At 26.3% G+C, this 8,981-nt stretch overlaps 1 pseudogene; it reads left to right on the top strand.

Annotated features, from left to right (window-relative positions):
- Positions 1-200: 200 nt before the first annotated feature.
- The window catches only part of LOC125046873, a 26,290-nt pseudogene continuing 17,509 nt past the window's right edge, over positions 201-8,981 (top strand).

Here is an 8,981-nt window from a genome sequence, read left to right as displayed (position 1 = left end):
GCTAGTCGGCACATAAATTGTAATCAGCTCAGGCCTACCTCAAACCGTATTAGTGAAGATGTAAAACACGGTTTGACTCAGTGTGCACACGGACATTTACGCCCCAAAAACAAGCATATTAACATTAATTGGGGAGTAAGACAAGCATATAACCATCGGGGCGGTGGAACGTAACTGTGTGGGTCTTTGGGGAATTCGCCATGGTGCCTGGGTGCCTTCTGGTTTCTGAGCGGGACGTTCGTAGGGGGTGAGGTTGTGCGTGCGTTCGAGCGGTGGTGCGTGGAGAGTCGTGAGTCTGGGGGGTGGGGGGGGAGTGTGTGTGGTGACTGTGTGTGTGTGTGTGGGTGTGTGGGTTGTGTACTGTGTATGTGTGTGTTGTGTGTGGGTGTGTGTGTGTGTGTGTGTGTGTCTGTATCGGTATATAGGTGTATCTCTACCTCGGTCTCACTATTGTATATATCTACTATTATATCTCTCTCTATCTGTGTGGTGTGTGTGTGTGTGTTGTGTGTGTGCGTATGTGTGTGTCTGTTTAGTGAGTTGGTGTGTATGTGTTGGTGGGTATTGTGTGTATCTATATCAACTCAGTGTGTGGTGTGTGGGTGTGTTTGTGTATTTGATGTGTATGTTGAGGGTATGTGGATTTAGGGTGGTCCAGTGTGTGGTGTTGTGTTAATGTGTGGTGGTCTTGTGTGTGTATCATGTGTGTAAGTGTGAGAGGGTGTGTGTGGTGTGTGGGGGGGGGTAGTAGTGAGTGGGGTGGTGGTGTGTGGGTGTGTGTGGTGTGTTGTGTGATGTGTGTGTTGTCTATGTGGTAGTGTGGTGTGTGTAGTGTGTGTATGTGTATGTGTGTATGTTTGGTGTGTATGTGGGTGGAATGTGTTGTGTCTTGTGGTGTGTGTATATGTGTGGTGGAGTGTAGTGTTACATTGTGTGTAGCGTGTGTGTATTGTGTGTGTTATGTGTGTGTATGTGGTGTGTGGGTTGTTTGTGTGTTGTGTGTATATATATTTGTTTGTATAGTGAGTGTGAGGTGTGAGTGTGTGTGTCTGTGTTGTGTTCTGGTGTATGTGTGTGTTGGGGTAGTGTGAGGGTTGTTTCCGGTGGTGTGTGGTCAGTGTGTATATGTGTGTGTCTGTCTCTTGTTCTCGACACATATCAATATGTCTCTCTATATTTCTTTCCATAACATAATATATATATTATCACTAGTGTTTGTGTGTGAGTGTGTGTGTGTTTTTGTGTGTGTGGGTGTGTGTGTATGTGTGTGTATGTGTGTGTGTGTGTGTGTGTGGTGTGTGTGTGCTGTGTCATTTGTGTTGTGTCATGTGTGAGTTAATGTGTGTTGTGTGTTTGGCGTGTTTGTTGTGAGTGTGTGTGTTTTTGTGTGTGTGTGTGGTGTGTATCGTGTGTGGATCATCTGTGTGTGTGAATATTGTGTGTGGGGTGTGGTGTTTGTGTGTGTGGATATATGTGTGTGTATACTGTGTGTGGGTGTGTGTATGGTGGTTTTGTATGTGTGTTGGACAGTGTGTGTGGATGTGTTACGTCTAAGTGTTGTTCTGTGTGGTGTGAGGTATGGTGTGTGTAAGTGGGTCTGTGTGTGTCTGTGTACATGGTGTATGACGTGTATGTGTGTGAGGGTGTTTAGGGGTGTGTGAGGGTGTGTTGATGTTTTGGGTCATGTGTGTGTCTATGGGTGCTGTTTATGTGGGGTGTGTGTTGTCTGTGTGTGTGGCTGTGTATGTAAGGTTGAGTGAGTGTGGTGTGTGACTTTGTGTGTGTATATGAGTGGTTGGTGGTGTGTGTATGTGTGAGTATGTGTCTGTGTTGTGTGTCCTTTGGTGAGGTTGTTGTGTTGGAGGTTGTGGGGGTGTGTCTGTGTGTATGTGTGTGGTATGTGGGATGTGCGTGTCTGTGTGTGTGCGTGTGACGTTTATGTATATGTGTGAGTACTCTGTGTGGGGAGTGTGTGTAGTTTGTGACTAGTCGTTAGAGTGTGTCTGGTTGTGTCACGTGGTGTGAGGGTTAGTGTGTGTGGGGGGGGGGGGGAGTGGTGTTGTGTGTGGGGTTTTTGGGGGGGGGGGTGTGGGTGTGTGGGGGTGGTGTGTGTGTGTGTGCTGTGTGTATCGTGTTATTTTTGGGGGTTTCTGTGTATGTGTTGTAGTGTGTGGTATGTTTATGTGTTGTTATGTGTGTGTGTATAAATCATTGTGGTGTGTGTATGTGTGTATAATACTCTATGTGGTGTGTGTATGTGTGTGTATATAGTCGTGTGTATGTGTTGTAATGGTGTGTGTGTCTGTTTGTGTATGTGTGTGTATGTTTAGTGGGTGTTGTGTCGTGTGTGTCTGAGTGTGTCTGAGTGTTTCTGTGTGTGGCTATGTGTGTATGTTTGTGTGTGTCTCCTCTATATGTGTGATCATGTAGTGAAGTGTTAGTGAATGAGTATATACATAGTTTACATTATATATGTATAGATTTGTATTAATATATATTATATATATACATTATATTATACATATATACATATCATATGTAATTTATTTAACATATACATTTGTATACTATATAATACATTAGTATATACTTTGATACTATAAACATTTATAACATATATTATACATAATTATATATAGTTATGTATACAAATTTACATAGATATACTTATACATATAATATTTATACTGACTTATTCATTTATATATAGGGCATTATATATATATGTAATATATTTGTATATAAATCAGTTTTACATACAGATTTTTTGATATACATCTTATATGTATATTTGGTTTTCTAATACAGTATTTTATTCATATATATAAATATGAATATATAGTAGAGATATATCTATATCAATTATATACATATATACTACACTTACATATGTATATATACCCATGTTATATGTTTTATATACATATAATATGTATTATATACATATTATACTTATGACTATAACATTATATATAAATATATATATTGTATCTATATGTATTATATACATTATATACATATTTATTCACTATATACATATATATATACTATATATACATATGCATATTTATGAATATTAGATATCTATTCTTATATTATACCACCATATATATAACATATTTACGCATATATATAATTATATATACATATATATGTATATATATGAGTTGTGTCTATATATTTTTGCTATTTTATGTGTTTAGATAAGATATAGGATATATATACAAATACATTTTATAATATTTGTACTTAGTATATTTATACATATACATATAGATACACACACAGATATTCATATATAGACTTATATTTACATATATATACATATATAAAAACATATATATACTTTGAGACAGTTTTATACAGTTAGAATCCACAGATATACACAGTATATAGACACACTCACTCATTTATATATTCATATATACATTATACGTATACATATACATTATTACATATATACAGATAATTATGTATATATATGTTATATAGATGTATATTAGTAGGACAGTTATAGACTTATAGTTTATAATCAGATTATTATACATTATATTACTCATATATATACAGAGTTTATTTGGATAGATAATATATGTGTGTGTGTTTGTTTATATATATTTATATATATATATATATATATATGTATTACTATATAGGTTATAGATATATATAGATATAACATACACCTTTTATTCATATATATAGTCGTGTTTATATAATATACTTTTATTTCTTAATATTATACATATTTATACATATAGATATATCTATAATATATACACATTTATATGGATTTAGTCATTTAATACGGTAGATATTACATATATATACAGTATTTATTAATTAGTATATTAGTAGATTTATATATTTTTTATATTATATATTATATATGAGTTTCTCTAAATTATTTATACATTTATTATAATTTAGATATTTTATACATATACTTATACATATATACTTATATTTTATGTATATATATGTTATAACGTTGTTTAGATAGTCCTGTTTATTTTATTTCATTGACATACATCATTAACTCGCACACACACTCACATACACACACACAATCTCACACACACACCACACACACACTCATATATATTATATATATATATATATATGTACATATATACATACATCTATAGTCACCCCGAAACATTATATTTATTATATATTATATAGACAAATTATATAATATATAAAAATATATTATATATATATTTGTATTATATATATTATATATATATATATATATAATCTATATACACATATATATGCACACATATATATTACAACATATATATGTATATATACATATATTATTCACACATCTATTCTACAATATATATGTATATATACATATAAAATTACATATATATTTTAACATATATATATACATATTAAATAAACTTATATACTAATTAGTTACATATTATATACATATGTTATCATATATATACATATTCATATACATATTTACATTTTATCATGTATTAAACGTGTTATATATATGTATTAAATTTTTTATTTACAAATATATACAATATATATTCATATGTATATATTTACTATATTATATGTATACCTACATATTTATATCTATATCTTTATATCCAATATATCACTAATATTAATATATATACTAAATTATATTTATTAATTTATATATTATATATATTATTTAATAATATTTTAAATATAATATAATTTAATTTTAAATTTTTTTAAATTTTTTCAATTTACATTTATAAAATATATTAATTAATATATTATAAAATTATATATTTTTTTTATAATATATAATTTATATTTTCATATATACTTTTAAATATACAAAAATATAAAAAAATTTTATATATTTTATATTTATTATATTTTAAAAAATTTTTTAAATATTTTTAAAACACAAAACCCTTTATTTTATTTTATATAATTAAATTATTTTTTATTAATTTTTAATATTTTTATATTAAAAAAACATTTATATAAAAAAATTTATTTATAAAATATTATTATAATTTATATTTATAATTTTTAAAAAAAATTTATATATATTATATATAAAATAAAATTATTAAAAAATATATAAAAATTTTAATATATATTTTAAATTTAATTATTTAAATTATATAATATATATATTTTAATTTATATAAATAAATATAAATTTATAATATTTTTTTTTTTTTTTTTTTTTAATTAATATATAAAAAATTTAAAATAAAAATAGTAATATTTTATATAAAAATTTTTATTTTTAATTATATTTAAAATATTTTTATATATTTTTATATATTTATTATATTTTCAATATATTATATATATTATATAATATATATATATTATATATATATATATATATATATATTACAATAACATATGTAAGTATATATTTATTACATTTATATAGGTATGTATTATATATATATACATAAATTATATATATATATACTTATATATATATATATATCTATATATAATATATACACCACATACATAATACAATACATACACAGACACCACACACACTCACACACACCACACGCACACACCCACACTGATAATTTGGTTCTTTTTTTAGTCAAAGGGTGTTTCATTCCGCGGGGGTTTTTGAGTTTAAAGAAATCTTGTAATAAACCAATACAATCGGAATGATAGGGAATTATATAATTAAAGTAGAAAAAAATCCGAACAAGTATATATGTAATAGATTTTTTAATTTTAAGATAATTATATCCAGAATAGCTAACAATGCGAAACCCTTACCGAACCTTAAAGAAACACACACACACACACACACTTTTATATATATAAAAGGTATGATTGGGAATGAATTTCTTCACAATACAGATGTTTTTTGACCGGTTTAGACTTTGTCTTCGTCTGTATACATGTATTTTTGACGAAGACAAAGTCGAAACCGTCAATTCATTCATTTGTATTGTGAAGATATTCATTCTCTTCATTAACCTTTTATTCAGTTGTCAACTGACGCGGTTCATATATATGTATTCATATGTGTGTATATATATGTGTATATATTTATATATATATCTATATGTATTGTAAAATATATATTAATATATATATATATATATATATATATTTATATATATATACATAATATATATATATATTTAATATATTATATCTATTAATATATATATATTATATATATATATATATATATATATATATATATATACAACATATATTATACACAAAACATATATATGTACATATAGATAGAATAGATATGGATAGAATAGATATGTATATTATATTGGTAACTACTATATGTGTGCCGGTAAACAGAGAAGAATAAGGCAAGCGCTTTCAAAGTAACAGAACCGGCGTTGCAAACATTTGGATAGCTTCGCACTGAGCGGATCCCGTGAGCCAGGGGTCCGTATCGCCCAGGAAGCTTTGTATTCTGGGTCATTGTTTCCAGTGTTCTGTTCGCTTTTTTGGGACTCGTTGGATTATGTTCTTACTGTTTTCGCCGTTTACTGTTTGTCTTTTATTTATTTTCATCTTTCAATTATTGTTTTATTCTAATTACTTTCGCCTTTTCCTCCTTTCGTGTTACTCTTCTTTTACCTTTTGCACTTTTTCTCGCTTCTCCTTTGTTTCCTCTTACCCTTTGGTCTATTCAGGTTTTATTCTTTCGCTACTTTTCCCTCATATTTTTTGCTTCTTTATGTTTTGCTTCACCGCAGTTTACCTTTATTATTTTTTTTTTTTTTTCTCTTTTTCCCTTTTTTAACCCTTTTTAAAACGTACGTTTTAAATATAGCGAAGGCAGTATGGGGGAAATTAGGTGTTTAACCCTTGCATTGAAAAGTTTTAAACATCAACAATGTCAAAACGGGTTTCTAAAAGTCATTTTATTTACCCCACCTCAAAAGAATAGAGTAAATATGTATGCCCAGGGAAAAAAATTTTACTAAGATTTTTTCTATTTCCCTTTGGTGGACTTTTTTCATAGCTGTTATCAATAATTTTTTTTGGGAATGAGATGATGGTTTGAATGTGGTTATTTACTTAAAAAGTATGGACCCCCCAAAAAAAAAATGTTTGAAACGGGGTTTTTTTTTCCCCGTAGAGACACCCCTTTGTTTTTATCCATTTTTCCACCCTTTTCTCTATAAAATTTCTGCGTTAAAAAATTTTTAAAATTTTCAAACGTTTTAAATTTGCAGTGAAGTGGGTAACTGACTTTTAAAATTTAAAATCTATTTTTACATGGGAAATCCCAAAAAAAACAAGTCAAAACTAATTACCCCGGGAAAATTTCCCTGCACCATTTCTAGAATTTCGTAAATATTTCTTAAATCCGCGTTACTGATATTAAAAAGACCACTGAAAATTTTCAGGGACCGATTCATGATTCTCTTCATTTCATTATTTTTTTCATCATATTTAAACATTGTTGGTTTTTTACCGGGTTTTTATTATTATTATCTCATTTTTTATAAATTTTATTATTGTTATTGTATCATTTTCTTTAAAAATGGCTATTCCCCTTAAAAACCCTTTCAATTTTAATTTCTTTTTATTATCATTAAAATTTTTTTTAATCACTGTTTCTTTAATAAACATAAACTATCCCCGGCCCAACACAGTTACTATTATTTTTATTATATTTTATTTGTAAAAATTTGGGGGGCTTTTTCGGATGTCCCCTTTTCCAAAAAGGGGCCGTTATTGCAATAAAGGGGGGTCAGTATCAAATGCATGTTATTTTTTTTCCTTTAAATATTTTGGAAAAATTTTTCGATCGTTAATGAATGGGGAAAGGGGTCAAGGGCCCAAAAGGGAAAGGTGCGAAAGACACTCATCGATCGTATTGAAAAGGAATTGGAAAAAAACACACACAGTATAGTGTGTGTGTTTTGTATATATATAATAAAATTTTTATTTTATTATTATTTATATTTTTCGTTTTTATAAGTTTATAAAATTTATATGTTTTCATATATATATATATATATATTAAAATTTATATATATATTTTATTATATTTTTATATATATACCCTTTAAAATATTTTTTATTATATGTTTATTTTGAAAATTTCTTATATATATATATTTTTTTATATATATATATATATTTATTCGTTTATAATTTTTTTAATATATTTATTTTAAAATTTTTATATTTTAATATTTATATATATGTATTTTTGTTTTCATTTCAAAAAAACTTTCACACATGTTTTGTGTTATGGTTTGTGATATATAAACATACCTATATACAATGTTTTTTTACTTTTATAATTATGTATATATATACATTTATATATTTATTACTTTTATTTTGAAAATTTTTTGTTTATATAAATATTTATATGTATGTATATCTTTATATGTATATATGTGGATATATACATATTAAAAAAAGTACATATATATATTTATTTTTTATTATCTTATATGTTTATTAAAAATATTTTTTTATTTATATATTATATATATTATATATAATTTTATATATTTATATATGGGATATGTTTAGCATTTATTTCATATATAATATAAAAAGTTTATATAAAGTTTATTATTTGGTATATATAACAATATATTATTTATATATTCGGGTTTTTTCATGTGTATTTATGTTTTTATGTATTATGTAGGGTTTCCAAAACATACACAAGGTTTTTTGTCTATGTGTTGTGATAAAAAATTTAAATTACAAATTATTTTGGATATTTCATAATATTTGTTATATATGAAATTTTACATATGAAAATATACCCTATATTAAATATTTTTGAAATATATCCCTATATATGTATTTGTATGGTTTTTAATTTTGCATAAAATTTATATTAATATTTTAATATATAAATTTATATATTTTTTTACTTTTATATATATGTACATATATATGTATATTTATGAAAATATTATGTATGTATTTTTAAATATGTTTTAAAGTGTATATATACATATATAAAAGTACTTATATAT

Source organism: Penaeus chinensis, chromosome 39 (assembly GCF_019202785.1).
Source record: "Penaeus chinensis breed Huanghai No. 1 chromosome 39, ASM1920278v2, whole genome shotgun sequence".
Classification (NCBI taxonomy): Eukaryota; Metazoa; Arthropoda; class Malacostraca; order Decapoda; family Penaeidae; genus Penaeus; species Penaeus chinensis.
Note: the sequence above shows the minus strand (reverse complement) of the source record. Positions and strands in the feature narration are given on the sequence as shown.